Raw genomic sequence first — 23,979 nt, forward strand, 5'->3', positions numbered from 1 at the left:
AATCAACAGCCATGGAAGCAGCAGTCCAGAAATCAAAAGACGCATTGCATTGGGTAAATCTGCTGCAAAGGACCTCTTTAAAGTGAAGAGCAAAGATGTCACCTTGAAGACTAAGGTGCACCTGACCCAAGCCATGGTATTTTCAATCACATCATATGCATGTGAAAGCTGGACAATGAATAAGGAAGACCGAAGAAGAATTGATGCCTTTGAATTGTGGTGTTGGTGAAGAATATTGAATATACCATGGACTGCCAGAAGAACGAATAAACCTGTCTTGGAAGAAGTACAACCAGAATGCTCCTCAGAAGCAAGGATGGCGAGACTGAGTCTTACATACTTTGGGCATGTTGTCAGGAGGGATCAGTCTCTGGAGAAGGACATCATGCTTGGCAAAGTACAGGGTCAGTGGAAAAGAGGAAGATCCTCAACGAGGTGTATTGACATGGTGGCTGCAACAATGGGCTGAAGCATAACAGTGATTGTGAGGGTAGTGCAGGACCAGGCAGTGTTTCGTTCTGTTGTGCATAGGGCCGCTATGAGTCGGAACCGACTCGACGGCACCTAACGACAAACAACAATATCATGGGGAGAGGATCATAAAACAAATTAAAACAGAAAAATAAAATGGAAAAACCAAACAATATACAGCATGATCCCAATCCTTTAAAAAAAAAAAGAAAGAAATATCCCTCTACACATGAAAAAATTGTATTATGTATTAAATTGTTAAATATGTTGGAATCTATTTCTGCCTATTACCTCAGAAAAGTAATACAAAATGTCAATAGGGATATAGTGATCTTTTAATTTTTCCTCATAGTTCTCTGTATTTTTACAAATTTTCTTTAAAAAAATACTTTTCTTGGTGTTATAACCAAGAGAAAAACCACATTTTAATTTTGAAATGTTGATAGCAAACAATGCCCCACCGAGCCTGGTTGAAGTTCAGTGGAATATTGAGCCTCATAAGCTCTGCATGGCTTCGGAGCCAGGCCCAGCCTCACTACCATCTCTTAATGGTCCATTAGGATACTAATCCGGTGCTAAACCCAGTGCCGTCGAGTCAATTCCGACTCATAGCGACCCTATAGGACAGAGTATAACTGCCCCATAGAGTTTCCAAGGAGCGCCTGGCAGATTCGAACTGCCGACCATTTGCTTAGCAGCCGTAGCACTTAACCACTTCGCCACCAGGATACTAGCATTACAGTATTTCATTTAATCCAAGGTCCCTGCTCTTTCCAGCCCCTGTTGCCCCCCTATAACTCAGGACAGTGCTACTCGACAAGACGTTCTCTGAAACCTAGTCTGAAGTGATGAAACAAAGACTGAAATGGGGGCGGCCAGGTGACTGGCCTAGGCCTGGCTCTGTCCTTTTCCTGCTGTGTGACCTTGGACAAGTTGCTTGGCCTCTCTGAGCCTCAAATAAAGAGAAGAAATCATGCCTGGCCTTCTTCATACAGTTGGTTGTGTGGATCAAAATCTAAGAGACCATACAGGTGGGGCTGCTTTATAACCCAACCCAATAAAAAATTATAAACCACCCAGTGTAATACAAACCCTAAGGATTGTTCTTACCACCGCAGGGAGACCTTTCTGCCATCCTCTGACCAACCGTATTGCAAAACCGTTTTTATTTAATTGGATTTCACCTGAGTAGGTCAAATAATAATAATTACTGAGAGTGGTAGTCATATTAAGGACAGCTCACCATACTTTTTCTATTACATGACTTGAGCTTCTCTCCAACGCCCCGATTTGAAAGCCGCTCCCATTAGTCTGCTTGTGACTCAGATATCATGGATCAATCCTGTGCTTGGAGAAAGGCCCTCAGCTCTTTCACCCATGAGGCAGACAAACATCCAGGAATATTATCCTTGCCTTAGTCTTTTCATACCAATCAGACAGTAAGTATGAATGAATGACTCAACTTACCTTGAAACACATATAGTCACTGCTCCATGTACAAGTTTGCCATCAGATTAGGGGTTTAAAAAGGGCGGGGGGGGGATTGTTGTCAGCTGCTGTGGAGTTGATTCCAACTCCTAGCAACCCCATATGTGCGAGTAGAACTGCTCCATAGGGTTTTCAATGCAGACCGACAGGCCTGTCGTCTGAGATGCCTCTGAATGGGTTCAAAACACCAACCTTTTGGCTAGTAGTCCAGCGCTTAACTATTTGCTATGGCGTCTCCTGTTCTTTTAGCCAAAATGCACTTTGAGCATCCCTCCTCCACCAGTATAGATTCTGGCCTGTGTGCACCCTTTCTGCCCCAGTCCCTGATGCTTGCCTTCCCCATCTGTACCTGTTCCTGAGGCTAGTTCACCCCAGGGGGAGTCTGCTGGGGCCCTGACCCCTCATGAAGTTCCTGCCCCCAGGGCTGGACCTCACCCCCTTGTCCCCTTCAGTAAACCTCTCCACTGACTCCATTCTCCTTCAGTTGAACATTTGCATCCAATGAAATCTGATTCCAAAGAAAGTTTCAGAGGGCCTCAAAGGGGTTAAGGAAGGAGCATGGCCCAAGAAGTGCCGGAGGGCTCACAGTGCAGGCCCTGTATACTGTGGGTGGGCCAAAGGCAGCGCCATGTTTAAGAACCTCCCTACTTTAATTTCGTCTGCAAAGCATTCTCACCTGTTAAAACTAGGATTAACTCTTAGAAGCCTCTTTTCTCACATGTTGCTGGGGAGGGGGTGGGTTTGGGGGAAGGGGGAAGAATGATTGCTTACAACTTTTCAGAGAAATAAAGTCTCCTTCTCATGAGGAAGGCCTTGGTCATAGGTCTATTTTTTACCCATTGTGCTGGAGCTCAATGGACCTTGCATTCTGGACACTCGTGTTCTTTAGTTTGGGGAAATTTTCTTGAATTATTTCGCAGATGATTTCCACTCTCTGGAATTTTTGTTTGTTTGTTTATTTGTTTGTTTGTTTTTAATTGGGCCTCCTGCACTGGACCTTTAATTTTCTTGTCTTTTCTCTCCTAAATCTTCGGTTTATCTTTTTGCTCTACTTCCCTGGAGGTTTCTTCAGCTTCATTTTTCAATCCTTCTGTTGTTTTAATTTTGCTATCAAATTTTAATTCTGTAGAACTGTGTTTTGTTTCTGAATATTCTTTTCCTATACCATCAATTTCTTGTTTCATTGGTGCAATTAATTTCCCTTTCAGGATTTTAATAAGGAATATTGTCTTTTTTTCTGTCTGCATAGACTATTTTCTCCAGCTTGTTAGTTCGTTCCTCTATATCTCATGCCTGGCTTTCCTAAGGAGTCTGGGATCCTTGGTCGTCCGCTCATATTGAAGAGTGAGGTGCTAAAACAGTGACTGGAAGTTCTGAACATGTAGGTGGGGCTATCAACCAAAAAACCAAACCCATTGCCGTCAAGTTGATTCTCATAGTGACCATATAGGACAGAGTAAAACTGCCCCATAGGGTTTCCAAGGGGCAGCTGGTAGATTCAAACTGCTGACCTTTTGGTTAGCAGTGAGCTGTTAACCACTGTGCCACCAGGGCTCCACGCAGGGCTATGGGATGATTTTTTGGGGGAGCCCCCACCATGTCTGTATCTTTAGGTCTTTATTTTGGGGTTGTCAGGATTTCAATAAGGAACCCTGGTGGCACAGCAGTTAAGTGCTTGGCTGCTAACCGAAAGTCAGCTGTTCAAACACACCAGCCATTCTACAGGAGAAAGATGTGGCAGTCTGCTTCCATAAAGATTTATAGCCTTGGAGACCCTTTTGGGCAGTTCTACTGTCGTCTATAGGGTCACTATAAGTCGGAATCAACTCGAGAGCAATGGGTTTTTTTAATTGTGCACTTAGAAATTGTTGAAATGGCAAGTTTGTTGTTATATGTATTTTACCACAATAAAATTAGAGGCACAGAGAGAACATGCTATATCCACACACACGGTATCTGGATAGTCAACGGGGGAATTGACTGTCTCTGACAAAGGGGTTTGTCTAAATAGGCTAACTCAATAAGAACTTCCAGTGTGAGGGCAGATGGGTAGACTTTAAGAAGATACACAACTTTCTTCCCCAAGGAAGCTTTCATACATTCAAGCTCTGGATCTATTTTAAAGTATATCCGGTTTCTTCTGTTCTGACTGGTCTTGTTTCTGCCCTACTCAGAAACATGATTAGTTCTGTCTCCTGTGTTACAGTATCTCAGAAACAACACTATTAATATTTTAATATTCTCCTGAGTCTTTCCTATGACTAAGTCAGGTTCTCATTGTTTGCAACTTTTATCTGAAAGTGCTACAAGTTGCCTGCGGGCTTTGAAAGGCACCACCCAAACCAAACATTTAAAAGCTTAGTCCTTTAGAGAAGAGATTATTATTATTATTTATCACGTTTAAAATGTTCCATCTCTGGTATTCATAAAGGGAATAATGCCTCCATTTAAACACCTAGCTTTAGAGCTAAACTAAGTTGTCCACAATTTGAAGTAGGCATGGGAATGAGAAAGGAATGGACAAGAATCTATAATGATACCTAGAGTGCTTGGTTTCCAAAGAAAGAGGGATTTTAATCAACAGGATGTGCAATTGGATCAACCATGTCATGTAGCAGGCCCAAATGTACTCTCAGGTGGATTTAATAGAGGTTCAGTTATCTAGATCCAGAACAAGAGAGCTCTTTCATTCTGCAAAGAAAAATAAAAGCCCTGGAATCGAATCCTGGAGACACAGAACTGGGAAAGCCTGGATCACTGCCTCTAATGAGTTCACAATGTCCTGAGGAGGCAGGCGGGTAAACCCAGGACCAGCATGCTGGGGGTGAGGAGCAGTGAGTTACAGGAAGTCAGCATAGTGTCCAGGAGTGCTATGGGACCCCCGAAGGGGAAGTTCTCCTCTCTGTGCCATCCAGGCCAGACTGGGAGAATTACTTTCAGGAGATCTTGGTCCCACACTGTAAGAGAGACTTGGACAAACAGGAACACTTTTAGAGGAGCAGCGAGGAAGGTGAGAGGGTTTGTAACCATGTTCTATGTGTAACCTTTGAGAAATAGCAGTTATTTTGGCTGGAAGGAAAAACCTGGAAGTGTCAAAAGTGAGAGCTGAAAGAATAAAAGAATACCTAAATAAAGGAAAAGATATCCCATGTTCATGGTTGGAAAACTTAATATTGTTAAGATGGCAATACTACCCAAAGCAATCTATAGATTCAATGTAATCCCTGTCAAAATCTCAGCTAGCTTTTTGCAGAAACTGACCAGCTGACCCTAAAATTCATAAAGATATTCAAGAGACCCAAAACAGCAATAATCTTGATAAAAAAAGAAGAAAGTTGGAGGACTTACTATAAAACTATTGTAATCGAGACATATAGTTTTGGCATAAACATGATATGTAGATCAATGGAATATAATTGAGAGTCCAGATATAAACTGAATTGTTTATATCTTGGTTTATGGCCAATTGATTTTTGACAAGGGTGCCAAGTCCATTCAATGGGGAATGAATAGTGTCCTAGCCTGGGTTCTTTAGAGGAGCAAAACCAATGAAGCATATATGTCAATATACATGAGATATACATAGAGGAATTTATTTCAAGGAAATGGCTCACACAATTGTAGAGGCTGGCAAGTCCCAAATCCGTGGATCGGGTGTCAGGCTGGAGGCTTCTCCTGACTCATGCAGCTGCAGAGACTGATGAACCCAAAATCTGCAGGTCAGGCCATAGGCTGCTGGCTCAAGTTCCAAGAACTGGAGGTCAGAAGATAACAAGTTGGATACAGGATGGAATGCAGAGTTGAGAGGGAGCATGCTTTGCCAGAACATCCATATATATTGGATGCAGGCCACACCTCCAAAGAAACGCCCCTTTCAACTGATTGGCTGCTCACATCAGATCACAAATTGGAGACTGAGTACATAGTATCTGCCAAACCACTGAGAATCATGGCCTAGCCAAGGTGACACATAACCTTAACCATCACAGTACACCCCTTGTCAACCTGGCACCTGCACACATCTTCTTAAACCACTCATAATCTCTAAATAAAGACAATTATAAAGCCTTACTTGTGCCTAACATGATACAACTAACATGCATACAACTGAAAACACACCAGCCCTGTTTCCATCTTATATTTTATAATAAGTAATGGAATAAGGGAGGGAGAAAACAAAGATATTTTCCAAGGAGCAGATGGACTGCAGGGAGCCTTCCCAGGCAAAGGCCATGTGCTAGATTTTCCCTAAGAGCTGTTGTCCCCTCTGACTTCCCCAGGGCAACCCTGCCTTGGGCCTCACAGCCACACCCAGTGGCAAGGAAGGAAAGGAAAGAACAGTCAGGATGAAAAACCCACAGAGCCACTTTTTTTTTTTTTTTAATTTAAATATAAAATTTTAGATTTCTCAAACAGGGCAAGGGGGGGATAACTTTGAATACTGTCCTATGATCATAACCACTAGTTTTAGGAAAACAGACTGTCATCCTGTGTAGCCATCCTCCATACCCTGCCACCATAGCTGTTCTATTTGGACCACTGATAACCTAACGTGAAGAAGGGATCTCACTCCTAGCCAGAGCAATTAGGCTAGATAAAGAAATAAAGGGCATCCAGATTGGTAAGGAAGAAGTAAAAGTATCTTTATTTGCAGATGACATGATCTTGTACACAGAAAACCCTAAAGAATCCACAAGAAAACTACTGAAACTAAGAGTTCAGCAGAGTATCGGGCTACAAGATAAACAGAAAAATCAGTTGGATTCCTCTTCACCAACAAAGAGAACATCGAAGAGGAAATCACCAAATCAATATCATTTACAATAGCCCCCAAGAAGATAAAATACTTAGGAATAAATCTAACCGGAGACATAAAAACCTATACAAAGAAAACTACGAGACGCCACTGCAAGAAACCAAAAGAGACTTACGTAAGTGGAAAAACATACCTTACTCATGGATAGGAAGACTCAACATTGTGAAAATATCTATTCTACCCAAAGCGATCTATAGATACAATGCAATCTCGAGCCAAATTACAATGACATTTTTTAATGAAATGGAGAAACAAATCACCAATTTCATATGGAAGGAGAAGAGGCCCCAGATAAGTAAAGCATTACTGAAAAAGAAGAACAAAGTGGGAGGCCTCACACTACCTGATTTTAGAACCTATTATACCACCACAGTAGTCAAAACAGTCTGGTACTGGTACAACAACAGATACATAAACCAATGGAACAGAATTGAGAATCGAGACATAAATCCATCCGCATACGTGCAGCTGATATTTGACAAAGGCCCAAAGTCTGTTAAATGGGGAAAAGACGGGCTCTTTAACAAATGGTGCTGGCATAACTGGCTATCCATCTGCAAAAAAATGAAACAAGACGCATACCTCACACCATGCACAAAAATAACTCAAAATGTATCAAAGACCTAAATATAAAATCTAAAATGATAAAGATTATGGAAGAAAAAATTAGGGACACTAGGAGTCCTTATACGTGGCATAAACAGTATACAAAACATTACTAACAATGCACAAACACCAGGAGAGAAACTAGGTAACTGGGAGCTCCTAAAATTCAAACGTTTATGCTCGTCCAAAGACTTTGCCAAAAGAGTAAAAAGGCTGCCTACAGGCTAGGAAAAAGTTTTTGGCTACGAAAATCTGATCAGCATCTGATCCCTAAAATCTACCTGATACTACAAAAACTCAACAATAGAAAGACAAATAACCCAATTAAAAGCATGGGCAATGAATATGAACAGGCACTTCTCCAAAGAAGACATTTAGGCAGCTAACGGATACATGAGGAAATGCCCACGATCATTAGCCATTAGAAAAACGCAAATCAAAACTACAATGAAATACCATCTCACCCCAACAAGGCTGGCCTTAATCCAAAGAACACAAAATAATAAATGTTGGAAAGGTTGTGGAGAGACCAGGACACTTACACACTGCTGGTGGGAATGTAAAATGGTACAACCACTTTGGAAATTTATTTGGCGCTTCCTTAAAAAGCTGGAAATAAAACTACCATACGATCCAGCAATCCCACTCCTTGAAATATATCCTAGAGAAATAAGAGCCCTCACATGAACAGATATATGCACACCCATGTTCATTGCAGCACTGTTCACAATAGCAAAAAGATGGAAGTAACCAATGTGCCCATCAACGGATGAATGGATAAATTATGGTATATTCACACAATGGAATAATATGCAATGATCAAGAACAATAATCAATCCGTGAAACATCTCATAACATGGAGGAATCTGGAAGGTATTATGCTGAGTGAAATTAGTCAGTTGCAAAAGGACAAATATTGTATGAGACCACTACTATGAGAACTCAAGAAAAAGTTTAAAACCAGAAGAAAATATTCTTTGATGGTTATGAAAGTGGGGAGGGAGGGAGAGGGGTATTCACTAATTAGATAGTAGACAAGAACTATTTTAGGTGAAGGGAAAGACAACACACAATGCAGGGGAGGTCAGCACACCTGAACTAAACCAAAAGCAAAGAAGTTTCCTGAATACAGCCAAAGGCTTTGAAGACCAGAGTAGCAGGGACAGGGGTCGAGGGACCATGGTTTCAGGGGACATCTAGATCAACTGGCATAACGAAATGTATTAAGAAAACATTCTGCGTCCCACGTTGGTGAGTGGCATCTGGGGTCTTAAATGTTAGCAAGCAGCCATCTAAGATACATCAATTGGTCTCAACCCGCCTGGAGCAAAGGAGAATGAAGAACACCAAAGACACAAGGTAAATATGAACCCAACAGACAGAAAGGCCACATAAACTAGAGACTCCATCAGCCTGAGACGAAAAGAACTAAATAGTGCCTGGTTATTACCAATGACTCCCCTGACAGGGAACACAACAGAGAGTCCCTGGTGGAGCAGGAGAACAGTGGGATGCAGGCCTCAAATTCTCTTTAAAATACTGGACTTCATTGTCTGACTGAGCTGGAGGGACCCCAGAGGTTATGGCTCCTGGACTCTCTGTTAGCCCAAGACTGGAACTACTCCCAAAGCCAACTCTTCAGACAAGGATTGGACTGGACTATGAGCCAGAAGATGATACTGGTGAGGAGTGAGCTCCTTGGCTCGAGAAGACTCATGAGACTATGTGGGCAGCTCCTGTCTGGAGGCGAGATGAGAAGGCCGAGGGGGACAGGAGCTGGTTGAATGGACACAGGGAATACAGGGTGGAGAGGAAGAGTGTGCTGTCACATTAGGGGGAGAGAAGCTAGGGTTACGTAGAAGGGTGTATATAAGTTTTTGTATGAGAGACTGACTTGGTTTGTAAACTTTCGCTTAAAGCATTACAAATAAATAACTAAAAAAAAGAAGGGACCTCACTCATGTGTCTGTAGCCATCAAGGGTATCACTCTTCAGATTTGTATATTGATGCTAGGTCAGAAAGTGTATATGTTACAATAAAGTTATGGTTCTAACTCAAATATATATATATATATATGCACACATACACATAGGAAGAAATACAACAATTACAATCTTCATTCTTCATTTCTGGAACTGATCACATGGTCATGTTGTTGTTAAGTTCCGACTCATAGTGACCATATATGTATAACAGAACAAAACACTGCCAGGTCCTGCACCACCCTCACAATCGTTGTTATGCTCGAGGCCATTATTGCAGCCACTGTGTCAATCCCTCTCGTTAAATGTCTTCCCCTTTTTCGCTGACCCTCTGCTTTACCAAGCATGATGTCTTTCTCCAGGGACTGATCCCTCCTGATAATGTGTCCAAAGTATGTGAGACGAAGTCTCGCCATCCTTGCTTCTAAGAAGCATTCTGGTTGTAATTCTTCCAAGACAAATTAGTTCATTCTTTTGGCAGTCCATGGTATATTCAATACTCTTTGCCAACACCATAATTCAAAAACATCAATTCTTCTTTGGTCTTCATTATTCATTGGCCAGCTTTTGCACACATATGAGGTGATTGAAAACACCATGGCTTGCGTCAGGTGCACCTTAGTCTTCAAGGTGACATCTTTGCTTTTTAAAACTTTAAAGCGGTCTTTGGCAGCAGATTTGCCCAATACAATGTGTTGTTTGATTTCTTGACTGTTCCTTCCATGGGTGTTGATTGTGGATCCACGTAAAATGACATCCTTGACAACTTCAATTTTTTCTCTGTTTATCCTATGTTGCTTATTGATCCAACTGTGAGGATTTTGTTTTCTTTATGTTGAGTTGTAATCCATACTGAAGGCTGTGGTCTTTGATTTTCATCAGTAAGTACTTCAAGTCCTCTTCACTTTCAGCAAGCAAGGTTGTGTCATCTGCATAATGCAGGTTGTTAATGAGCCTTCCTCCAATTCTCATGCAGAGTTCTTCCTCATATAGTCCAGCTTCTCAGATTATTTGCTCAGCATACAGATTGAATAAGCATGGTGAAATGTTACACCCCGACTCACACTTTTCCTGACCTTTAAACCACGCAGTATCCCTTTGTTCTGTTTGAACAATTGCCTCTTGATCTATGTACATGTTCCCTGTGAGCACAATTAAATGTTCTGGAATTCCCATTCTTTGCAATGTCATCCATAATTTCATAATGTCAATTATAATTATGATCTACACAGTTGAATGCCTTTGCATAGTCAATGAAACACACATAAATATCTTTCTGGTATTCTCTGCTTTCAGCCATGACCCATCTATTATCAGCAATGATATCCTTTGTCTGAATCCAGCTTGAATTTCTGGCAGTTTCTTATTTAACGTACTGCTACAACCACTTTTGAATGATCGTCAGCAAAATTTTACCTGTGCGTGGTATTAATGATAGTGTTTGATAGTTTCTGCATTCGGTTGGATCATCTTTCTTTGGAATAAGCATAAATGTAGATCTCTTCCAGTTGGTTGGCCAGGTAGCTATCTTCCAAATTTTTTGACATAGATGAGTGAGCACCTCCAGTGCTGGATCCTTTTGCTGAAACATCACAACTAGTGTTCTGTCAATTCTTGGAGCCTTGTTTTTTGCCAATGCCTTCAGTGCAGCTTGGACTTTTTTCTTTAGTACCATTGGTTCTTGATCATATACTATCTCTTGAAATGACTGAATATTGACCAATTCTTTTTGGTACAGTGACTCTGTGTATTCCTTCCATCTTCTTTTGATGCTTCCTGGGTTGTTCAGTATTTTGCCCATAGAATCCTTTACTATTGCAACTTGACACTTGAATTTTTCTTCAGTTCTTTCAGCTTGAGAAATGCCAACCGTATTCTTCTCTTTTGGTGTTCTAACTCAGGTCTTCACACATGTCATTGTAATACTTTACTTTGTCTTCTTGAGCCACCCTTTGAAATCTTCTGTTCAGTTCTTTTTATTTCATCATTTCTTCCATTCGCTTTAGCTACTTGATGTTCAAAAGCAAGTTTCAGAGTCTCTTCTGAAATCCATTTTGGTCTTTTCCACCATGGTTGACCCTGCTAGTATTTGAATACCAGAGGCATAGCTTCCAGCATCACAGCAACACGCAAGCCTCCACAGTAGGACAAACTGATAGATGTATGGGGAGACACGGTCATAGCTAGTATTAGAACTACCTTCTTCCACCGCTCATTCCATATTCCCTTTGCCCTCAGCAAGTACCTGGTCGTGGTTCTTTGCCTGGTGGAGTGACCCAAAACTTCATTGCTGAAGGATCTGGGCCATTAGTAGTCATATTGGAATTGGGTTGCTGTAGTTTTCCATTGACTTTAATCACAGGGAGTGGTAGTACAAAAAGACATCCTAAGGAATCTCCTGTATTGCAGATATACTCTTCTTTACCTCCATTACGTAACATCAATTAAATATCTCCTTGCAATCAGGATCAATCACACTAACCAATATGGTAACTCCTTTCTTTGCCTGCCTGTTGATCCAGAGGCATGAGGAGCCCAAAGTGGCTGAATGGCATTCTTAACTTCCAGTTCAGTGGAATCAGTGATGTGTCTCCTGGTGGGAGCATTTCTCCCTTTGGAAATAAGACCTCTAGACCTGCAAAGCATAGATTCTTGGGAAGAGGAGACAAAAATTTTGCAAGTGGTTCTCCAGGGGTAATAATGAGTGGTGCCACTCCCATTTCCATTCCTTGACCCATGAGTCCTGTCTATGCGAGAAACAGCACCGTATATTGGAGGCTGGTTTAGAGCATATACAGCTTCCTGAGAACGTTTCCCCAACTCTACAAGGCAGGGCCAGATTAAGGCATGTGAGAGCCCTGAACACTGATAATCTGTGGTGTCTCTTTCCCCGCTTACTCATGCATTCAAACAGAATATGTGAGTTATATATATACATGTATATATATGTGTGTGTGTCTTACCTGTCCATGATGTAACTTCTTCTTAATGCAACTATAATACTAGTGATTGAACGAAAAAGTGTTGTATGCCATTTTAGGGGAATGAGATAAACTGGATTATACAACTTTTAGTGGATGCGGGGTACTGAGGTTTTTGCTATACATCAACTACGTTGTCTACAAAAAAGAATATTCCACATTATTATACAACAAAGAAAATCCGTCAGTGAGCTTAGTTGTTCCAACAATCAATGTAAAATTCTGTTGACCACCCACAACGAAAAATTGACTTTCACCAATTTAGCTTAAAATGGCTCATACTTCACTTCTGATGCTTGTTTTGTAATAAATGCTGTAATTATAAATGAACAAATAAAAAGGTGTCCTAAAAAATGTAATGATCAGAAAACAAATATTACAACAAATTACTATATTTTATTTTTAGATTGATCTTTCATCTCTAACATGTTATAATTAAAAATATTTCTATTCTTTACTCTTACAAATTCTTCAATAATTTCATCACAATTAAGCTGCTGAACAAAACTACTTCCATACATAGTAAGCATAATGAATCGAGTTTTTCTTGAATCACTGTTGTAGGCTGAGGGTTTTGAGTTCGTTTAGGGATGAAAAGAAGCGTACCATTGTGCAGTTTGTGATCATTAAAGTTAGGAATATGCGTAAAGAAAATTCAACATTGGGAAATACCCATTGTATTTTATCTTCTATTATGGACTCATATGTGTCTGCATGAGTAAAATTTATATTTCCTGAATCTATAAACTTAGTTCTGATGTAAGAATGAAATTGTCCCACTTCTCCATAAAGGTTTGTATTTAAGTCATTGGGATAAGCCTGCACTAATTTCTTGGGTGCCTTCATGCATTCTTCTTCAGAAGGAAAATCTATTTGAAAGAACTTCATGTACTTACACCCTTCATTTCATGAAAGATTCAAGTATGTCGGTGATGGTATAGTATGTGGTTATGTGAAATTGATCTCTGGCACTCAATATTTCTGGAGCACTTCCAGCATTTTCTTGTTTCTTTTTAATGCTTCTGTGACAATGAACTTCTTGATAATCAGTATTTGGCAGTATTTGTTTTGTTGTGTTTTCAAAATACTCTGTAAATACCCTGTTGATGGCTGGTAGATATCTGCCCATGTCTTTAAATTTACTTCTGAATCTTGGAGAGCTTGACTCATCTGATGAATATTATTCCACAAAACCAACATAAATACATACTCTAGGGTTTGCATTTTGTTGGTGATATTTTCAGCTTCTCTTTTGGTATCTCTTTTATGTGTCTGGTCTTCATCAATATTCTCTAAGGCATCAAGAATCTGAGTGTATGATTCCAGGATTGCCCTTGCTGCTACAGCATGGGCTTCCCAACATATATTAGAAAGACATTTTAATACTTACTCATTGTCTAAATATGTTTTAAGAACTTCCCATCAGTGGGCAAAGGAGGCAAAAATTGTGTCGAGTAAATGCACAGTGTGAAAAAAATCAACTGCTTCCAGACAATAATCTACTGCACTTTGTCCTACAAGATTAAGTGAAGGTGAAGCACCTGGTATGAAAATGGCATATTCATTACGTTTTTAAAAAATTTTCTGTTGCATGCCTTTATAACACCCTGATGTATTGGCAGCATTGTCATGAAATGGCCTCTGCACTTAGAAAAATCACTTTTGCAAACTTTACATAAACAGTGAAGTACTTGATTTGCAATTTCTTCACCAGTCTGACTTTTTAAGCTAGTAAGTGTGATAAATCTCTCGATAGGTTTTCCATTTGTTGGAGCTACATATCTAAGAACAATACTTAGCTGACCTGCATCAGAAAGATCAGGAGCGGAATCTACAGACAAACTGAAATATAGAGCTATAATTATTTCACTGAAAATAGTTGATGGAACTTTAATAAGTTTATTAACCCCTGCATGTCTGTCAATTTGTCATACCGTGGAGGCTTGCGTGTTGCTATGATCTTGGAAGCTATGCCACCGGTGTTTAGATACCAGCAGGGTCATGCATGGTGGACAGATTTCAGCTTAGGTTCCAGACTAAGACAGACTAGGAAGAAGGAACTGGCAGTATACTTCTGAAAAGAATTAGCCAGTGAAAACCTTATGAATAGCAGCGGAACATTGTATGATATAATGCCAGAAGGTAAGTCCCCCGGGTTGGACTGCATTCAAAAGAGGATTGGGGAAGAGCTGCCTCCTCAAAGTAGAGTTGCCCTTAATGACTTGGATGGAGTCAAGCTTTCAGGACCTTCATTTGCTGAGAATGAAAACTTGAAGAGGAATGGCAATGCATTCATTGTCAAAAAAGAACATTTCGAGATCTATCCCGAAGTACAATGATGTCAGCAATAGGATAACATCTATACGCCTGCAAGGAAGACCAGTTAATACGAGTTAATTTACGTACCAACAACAAAGGCCACAGATGAAGAAATTTTTACCAGCTTCTGCAGTCTGAAATTGATCAAACATGCATTGATAACTTTGGTGATTGGAACGCGAAAGTTGGAAACAAAGAAGGATTTGTAGTAGGAAAATAAGGCCTCAGTGTTAGAAATGATGCCTGAGATCGCATGATAGAATTTTGCAAGACCAACGACTTCTTCATTGCAAATACCTTTTTTCACCAACATAAACAGTGACTATACATGGACCTTGGCAAATGGAATACACAAGAATCAAATCAACTACATCTGTGGAAAGAGACGATGGAAAAGCTCAATATCATCAGTCATAACAAGGCCGGGGCCAACTGTGGAACAGACCGTCAATTGCTCATATGCAAGTTCAAAGTTGAAACTGAAGAAAATTGGAACAAGTTGACGAGAGCCAAAGTCCAACCTTGACTATATTCCACATGAATTTGGAGAGTATCTCAGGAATAGATTTGACTCGTTGAACAGCGGTGACCAAATACTAGATGAGTTGTGGAATGACATCAAGGACATGATACATGAAGAAAGCAAGAGGTCATTAAAAAGACGGGAGAGAAAGAAAAGACCTAAATGGATGTCAGAAGAGACTCTGAAATGTGCTCTTGAATGCCAAGTAGCTAAAGCAAAAGGGAGAAATGATGAAGTAAAAGAACTGAACAGAACATTTCAAAGGATGGCTTGAGAAGACAAAGTATTATAATGACATGTGCAAAGAGCTGAAGATAGAAAACCAAAAGGGAAGAACATGCTCGGCATTTCTCAAGCTGAAAGAACTGAAGAAAAAATTCAAGCCTCAAATTGCAATAGTGAAAGATTTAGGGTGAAAATATTAAACAACACAGGAAGCATCAAAAGAATATGGAAGGAGTGGCCATCTAAGATGCAGCAGTTGATCTCAACCCACCTGGACCAAAGGAGAATGAAGAACACCAAAGACACAAGGTAATTATGAGCCCAAGAGACAGAAAGGGCTACATAAATCAGAGACTACATCAGCCTGAGACCAGAAGAACTAGACGGTGCCTGGCTACCGATAACTGCCCTGACAGGAAACACAACAGAGAATCCCTGATGGAGCAGGAGAGCAGTGAGATGCAGACCTCAAATTCTCTTAAAAAGACCAGACTTAATGGTCTGACTGAGACTAGAAGGACCCTGGAGGTCATAGTCCCCAGACCTTCTGTTAGCCCAAGACTGGAACCATTCCCAATGCCAACTCCTCAGACAGGGATTGGACTGGACTATAAGACAGAAAATGATACTGGTGAGGAGTGAGCTTCTTGGCTCAAGTAGACACATGAGACTATGTGGGCAGCTCCTCTCAGGAGGGGTGATGAGAAGGCAGAAGGGGACAGAAGCTGGCTGAATGGACATGGGAAATACAGGGTGGAGAGAAGGAGTGTGCTGTCTCATTAGGGGGAGAGTAACTAGGAGTAAATAGCAAGGTGTATATAAATTTTTGTATGAGAAACTGACTTGATTTGTAAACTTCCACATAAAGCACAGTAAAAATAATAATAAAAAAAGAAGATGGAAGGAATACACAGAGTCATTATGCCAAAAAGAATTGGTCAATGTTCACCATTTAAAAAAGTAGCATATGATCAGGAACCGATGGTACTGAAGAAAGAAATCCAAGCTGCACTGAAGGCACTGGTGAAAAACAAGGCTCCAGGAATTGACAGAATATCAATCGAGATGTTTCAAAAAATGGATTCAGTGCTGGAGATGCTCATTCACCTATGCCAAGAAATTTGGAAGACAGCTACCTGGCCAACTAACTGGAAGAGATCCATATTTATGCCTATTCCCAAGAAAGGTGATCCAACTGAACGCGGGAGTTACTGAACAATATCGTTAATATCACACACAAGTAAAATTTTGCTGAAAATCACTCAAAAGTGGTTGCAGGAGTATATCGACAGGGAACTGCCAGAAAGTTAAGCTGGATTCAGGAGAGGACGTGGAACCAGGGGTATCATTGCCGATGTCAGGTGGATCATGGTTGAAATCACAGAATACCAGAAAGATGTTTACCTGTGTTTTATTGACTATGCAAAGGCATTTGACTGTGTGGATCGTAAGAAATTATGGATAAAATTGCCAAAAATGGGAATTTCAGGACATTTAGTTGTGCTCATGAAGAACCTGTACGTAGACCAAGAGACAGTTGTTCAGACAAAACAAGTGGATACTGCGTGGTTTAAAATTAGGAATGATGTGCATCAAGGGTTGTATGTATCCTTTCACCATACTTATTCAATCTGTATGCTGAGCTAATAATCTGAGAAACTGGACTAAATGAAGAAGGACTCAGCATCAAGATTGGTGGAAGACTCTTTAACAACCTGCCATATGCAGACGACATAACCTTGCTTGCTGAAAGTGAAGAAGACTTGAAATATTTACTGATGAAGATCAAAGATCACAGCCTTCAGCATGGACTACACCTCAGCCTAAAGAAAATAAAAATCCTCATAATTGCGCTCATAAGCAACATCAAGATAAAAGGAGAAAAGATTGAAGTTGCCAAGGATTTCATTTTACTTGGACCCACAATCAACAGCCATGGAAGCAGCAGTCGAGAAATCAAAAGATGCATTACATTGGCAAAATCTGCGGCAAAGGACCTCTTTAAATGGTTGAAAAGCAAAGATGTCACCTTGAAGACTAAGGTGCACCTGACCCAAGCCATGGTACTTTCAGTAGCACCATATGCATGCAAAAGCTGGACAATGAATAAGGAAGATGAAAGAAGAACTGATGCCTTTGAATTGTGGTGTGGGTGAAGAGTACTGACTATACCATGGCCTGCCAAAAGAATGAACTAATAATGTACTAATGGAAGAAGTACAACCAGAATGCTCCTTGGAAGCAAGGATGGGGAGACTATGTCTTATATACTTTGGACATGTTATCAGGAGGGATTAGTCCCTGGAGAAGGACATCGTGCTTGGTAAAGTAGAGGGTGAGTGAAAAAGAAGAAGACCTTCAACAAAATGGATTGCCACAGTGGCTGCAACAATGGGCTCAAGCATAACGATGATTTTGAGTATGGCGCAGGACCAGGCAGTGTTTCGTTCTGTGGTTGAAACTGACAGTGGAAACCAACACAATGGCACCTAAAAACAACAACAACAATAGTTTTATTTCAAAGAAATGGTTCACACAATTGGGAGGCTGGCGAGTCCCAGACCCGTGGGTCAGGTAGCAGGCTGGGGTTTCTCCTGACTCACATGGTGGCAGGGGTTGATGAACCCAAAATCTGCAGATCAGGGGGCAAACTCTTTGCTCATGTCCCAAAAACCAGAGGTCAGAAGATGATAAGGTGAATGCAGGATCAAATGCAGGGTTGAGAGGGAGCAAGCTTTGCCATAACATCTGTACGTATTGGATGGAGGCCACACCCCCAAGGAAATTCCCCTTTCAACTGATTGGCTGCGCACATCAGATCACAAAATGGAAGATGATTACGTAATATCTGCTACACCACTGAGAATCATGGCCTAGCCAACTTAACACATAACCTTAACCATCACAAATAGTCTTTTCAAGAGATGGTGCCGGGACAACTAGATTTCCACATGCAAAGGAATGGAGTTGGATCCCAACCTCACACCAAAGACAAAAATTTATTCAAAATGGATCAAAGACCTAAATTTAAGAGCTAAAACTATAAAACTCTTAGAAGAAAATATGGGTATAAATCTTCATGACCTTGAATTAGGAAATGTTTTTTTAAAACATAACACCAAAAGCACAAGTTGTTGTTGTCAGGTATAGTTTAGTTGATTCTGACTCATAGCAACCCCATGCAACAGAGTAGAACTGCCCTGTAGGGTTTTCTTGGCTGTAATTTTTATGAAAGCAGATAGCCAAGTCTTTCTCCCACAGAGCTTCTGGGTGAGTTCAAACCACCAACCTTTTGATTAGCAGTTAAGCATTTAACTGTTTGCGCTACCAGGACTCCTTAAAGCACAAGAGATAAAAGAAAAGAAAAGCAGATAAATTAAACTTTATCAAAACTAAAAATTTTGTGTGTCAAAGGTCATTATCAAGAAGATGAAAAGACAGCCCACAGAATGGGAGAAAATATTTGAAAATCATATATATCTTATAAGGGTTTAATATTCAGAATATATAAAGAAATCTTATAACTCAATAATAAAAAGACAACCCAATTTTAAAAATGGGCAAAAAATTTGAGTAGACATTTCTACAAAGAAGATATACAAATGGTCAGTAAGCACATGAAAAGATGCTCAAAATCATTAGTCATTAGGTAACTGTAAATTAAAACCACAATGAGATACCACTTCATACTCACTAGGATGGCTGTCATCAAAAAGACGGACAATAACAAGTGTTGGCAAGGATGTGGAGAAATTAGAACCTGCATGCTTTGTGCGAATATAAAATGGTACACTTTGGAAAACAGTTTGGCAGTTCCTTAAAATCTTAAACACGTGTTGTTATATAATATACCCAAGAGAATTGAAAAACATATGTTTACACAAAAGTTATACATGAATGCTCATAGCAGCGTTATTCATGATATCCAATACATGGAAACAACCCAAATGTACATCAACCAATGAATGGATAAACAAAATGAGGAATATCCATGCAATGGAATATTCAGCAATAAAAAGGAATCAAGTACTGATATGTGATATGACATGGATAAACCTTGAAAACATTATGCTAAGTGAAAGAAACCAGACACGAATGGCCACATATTAGGTGGCTCCATTTATATGAAAAGGTGGCTAGGTGGTGCAAAGAGTTAAGTGCTTGACTACTTGTTCAAACCCACCCAGAGGTTCCTCAGAAGACAGGCCTGGTGATCTGCTTCTGAAAGCTCATAGCCTTGGAAGCCCTATGGAGCCGTTCTACTCTGCACACTTGTGGTTTCCACAAGTTGGAATTACTCCAAGGCAAACTGACAACAACAATTCATCTGAAATGTCCAAAATAAGCAAATCCATAGAGACAGAAAGTAGATCAGTGGTTTCTGGGGGCTGGAGGCAGGATGGGGATAGAGTGAGGAGTGACTGCTAATGGATAGGAGGTTTCTTTTGGGGGTGGTAAAAATGTTCTGAAATTAGATAGTGGTGATAGTTGCACAACCTTGTGAATATGCTAAAAGTGACTGAATTGTACATTTTAAAAGAGTGAATTCTATGATATGTGAATTATATATTTAAAAAGAGTGAGAAAGAGAAGCAGCAGACGTGGGTTTGTGTTTCAATACCAGAAAAGCTGGCAGGGAACAAGGGCCCAGTAACCCCACAGAGTCAATGCAAGCCCAATCAGACTTCCTGGGTTATGGTAAATTTTTCCTATGTTGAGAAAATCTGTTGGTGTGAGCTGCTACAAGACAATGCTGACTACTTCATGAAGCAATGGATTTCCTGTCATTGAAAGTATGTAAGCAAAGCAGAGGTTGAATCACTACCCAGCAGAGTTGCCATAGAGAAATTATTCACGCATACGTTCAGGAGGCTGGTTTGAACTAGATGACTATAAAATTCCTTTCTGACCCTAAAACACTCGAATGTTATGATGGGTTAAGTACATCATTGGTGCTCAACCAAATATTTCCTAGATCCAGCTGCTCATGAATTATTCTCCTAGGTCCAAAGTCTGTGAACCCTTTAGCCACAGAGAAGCAGGTGTCTTATTCCTGAAAATGACTCTACTTCGTAGGTTAAGAGACAATTTCTGTCTTTTTTGTGGGCTGACACTTAAATACTCAAATGATAGCAACAATAATAATAATGAGAAGTAGCCCTTGGAGAGCATGTCCCCTCTGGCTCTGGCCGAGAACTTCCACTTGCAATTCAGGAAGCCTGGGTCTTTCTTGCACTGGGCTGCTGGGTACCTTTCACCTGAAGTGTCTGCCTCAGCCCTTTGTTTTCACTCCTAACTGGCTATTTGCTCACCCTGGGCAATGACACTGGCAGGGCCCATCCTGAGGCGGCAGGCTTTCTAAATATCACATCCTGGAAATAGGGAAACTCCCAAGACAGAGGGTGATTACTTAATAGGATTTACAAACTGTCCCATTGATTCACCCAGAAACCATCCAGGGAACCAGCAAGCCCAGAAATGTTTATTTTTGCAGAGCGTGACATGGTGCTATGGATTCGAGGAAGCTCTGGGGCACACCCACATCATGAAGGAGGACCCTACAGTTGGAGACAAGTTACAATGGAAAACAAATTTTGGGCTGCCACAGTCAGAATCATGGAGATTGACCCTTGAAGAACTTAATAAAGTTTACCTGGATGGGAGTACCCCATGGGTTAAAGCAAGTGCCATTTATTAGGAATTGTCTTCCCCATGGATTAGACTGGACAATGGGTTGGAGAGGGACGCTGGTGAGGAGTGAGCTTCTTGGATCAGGTGGACACTTGAGACTGTGTTGGCATCTCCTGCCTGGAGGGGAGATGAGAGGGTGGAGGGGGTTAGAAGCTGGCGAAACGGACACGAAAAGAGAGAGTGGAGGGAGAGAGCGGGCTGTCTCATTAGGGGGAGTGTAATTGAGAGTGTGTAGCAAGGTGTATATAAGTTTTTGTGTGAGAGACTGACATGATTTGTAAACTTTCACTTAAAGCACAATAAAAATTATATTAAAAAAAAAAAAGAATTTTCTTTCCCTTACGTCCATATGACGTTTTACCATGTACCATGAACTTCTACATGCATGATCTTACCGAAGCTCTATAATGACCTTATGTGTTTATGCCCATTTCACTGTTGAGGAGACTGAGACTCACAGAGATTAAGTGTCTGGTCCATGACCACCCATTCAGGATCGGTGGAGCCAGTACTGTGATTGAATCCAGGCTGGCATTGATGTGTGTCATGGTCAGGACAAGAAGATAGGAGCCCTGTGCAGAAGAATGCGGTTGAGGGCAGAGAGTCAGGGCTTTGTTCAGGCCTGGGCCATTCAAGTCCAGCTGCCGGAGCTAAACCCTCTGAGCTGAGCCACAGTTGGGGGGTCACAGAAAAGTTTTCTGACGCCAGTCAGGGAGGCCAGGGCTGTGGCAGCTGGGCCCAATACACACTCAGGCTGAGCAGTAGTTTCCAAAGGAAAGCTGTTTTGGGGAAGGGTTACCCAGGCTAGGGGTAAAATTCTGTCAGGGTGGTACCCACTTAGTGCCTACGGAAGAGGCACAACTGGACTGTGGAGGCTTGCAGGTGGGCTCTGCATATCCACCAGGAAGCTCACTGCTCGTCTCATATCTGTCCTGTCAGCCGCTACAACTGAGCACCAGGCACTGAAGGGTAAAGAGAGAGAGAGACAGAAGTTCAGAAATTTTCCAGCTGTCCTTCAGACCCTGTCCTCCTGAGCACAGATTTAGAGGATAGTTCTAGCCTCCCTTGCAGCTAGCTGTATGTAGCAGTGAGTGGGTCTGACTACAGGGGTGTGGCGGAAGTAATGGACTCTGTGGGTCTGACCAAGCAAAACCTCCTGGGTGATTCTCCTCTTGCTCTTTTCTTCCATCTGCTGGCTGAATGTTGAGGCCTTGGGTGACTGGGACATGCCTGTAGGGAGCAGGGCCTGCCCCTCACTTGTCCTCAGATTGGCTTGACTGTTGAACATTAAAATATGATTGTGTAAATCCACTGAGATTTCAGGAGCGACTAGCAACACCCTCCTTAACCTAATGAGCCATTAGGCGAGGGGACAGTGTTGGCAGCAGCCTCCTCAGACAGCAAGACTCCAGGAAGCCACCGGCATGGAGTGTTAAAAGTTGGATATCTGGAACAAAGAAGCTTGGAGGCATTAAATGTTGGAATCCATAGAGTGCTCATGCTGGAACTTAAAAATCGACATCCTGTGTTCTCCCAAGCAAGCCTAGTAAGTCCAATCTTTTGTTTCACAGACAAGGAAAGAGAAGCCCAGAGAAGAAAAGTGATTGCACAAGAAGCGAATGGTACAGGAAAAGTTTTGAGACTCACTAGGCCAAAGAAGTACTGTGTGTATCCCGGAACATTCTGTTTTCCTTCTGCCTTTATGGAATGTCTTTGCAGCTTGTTAGAGATAGTGCGATACCAACAAGCAATGACCTGTCAATAATAGCTTTCTAACATGCAAACTCCTAGAGGGCAGAGGCAATTCCTTCTGCATCTACCACATGCCCTGCTTGATGCCTTGAGGAAACTCCAAGAAGGGAGGCGGTGAAGAATGGGGTCATGGGCCCTGAGTGTTAGCCTGGTTTTGCCATTGCCCTGCTGTGGAGCCTCTCTGATCTGTGAATTGGAAGGACTAAACCCCCAAAAAGATGTGGAAGAGGCTGAGCAGTGGATGCTTTTCATCCAACCCCTCTTCTTCAACCAGAGAAGCTGCACTTTGAACAATTTTATGTGTTAGCCTTCCCCGTACAATTTCACTTGAAAACAAGTTTCTGTGGGAGGAGGGAGGGGCAGACAACAGAAGTGAGAGAAAAGAAAACTACTGAAATAGATGATGGCTGGGAGTAAGAAAATGTGTTGGAAACCATTCAGCAACAACCCACTTCTGTCAAGGCGATTCTGACTCATATCAACCCTATAGGACAGAGTAGAACTGCCCCATAGGGCTTCCAAGGGAAGGAACATGGTGGTTAAAGCAATCGACTGGTAATCGAAAGGTCGAGTGTTCGAAACCACGAGCAGCTCCAGGGGAGAAAGATGTGACAGTCTGCTTCCGTAGAGATTTACAACCTTGGAAGCCCTATGGAATCACTATGAGCTGGAATCGGCTTGATGGCAGTGGGCAGACTGCCACATCTTTCTCCTGTGAAACAGTTGGTGGTTTTGAGCTGCTGACTTTTCAGTTAGCAGCTGAGTACTTAACCACTGCACCACTAGGGCTTTTTGGAAACATTTAATCCCCCTTATTTTACAGGTGGAGAGACTTATTCCAAGTTAGGAGCAGCTGGAGAAAGGAGGCCAGCACTCCCTTCTTTTCCTCTTCCTTCCATAGCTAGTCAGTGGCAGAGCTCCAGTGCCAATGGGACTTTTGCTCCAGGTAACCCAAAATGAGGTGGCAAGGGTGGAAAAGAGTCTGCATTTGCTGACTCCTCCTTATTTGTGCCAAGCACCGTGCTGAGTGCCTGGCCTTTTTGCTTTTGTCTCTTTTCTTCCCTTTTTTTTTTCACCACTTTAATGAGGTATAATTTTTATATAATAAGCTGCATACATTTAAA

The sequence above is a fragment of the Elephas maximus genome, chromosome 12, assembly GCF_024166365.1.
Source record: "Elephas maximus indicus isolate mEleMax1 chromosome 12, mEleMax1 primary haplotype, whole genome shotgun sequence".
In the NCBI taxonomy this organism is placed as follows: Eukaryota; Metazoa; Chordata; class Mammalia; order Proboscidea; family Elephantidae; genus Elephas; species Elephas maximus.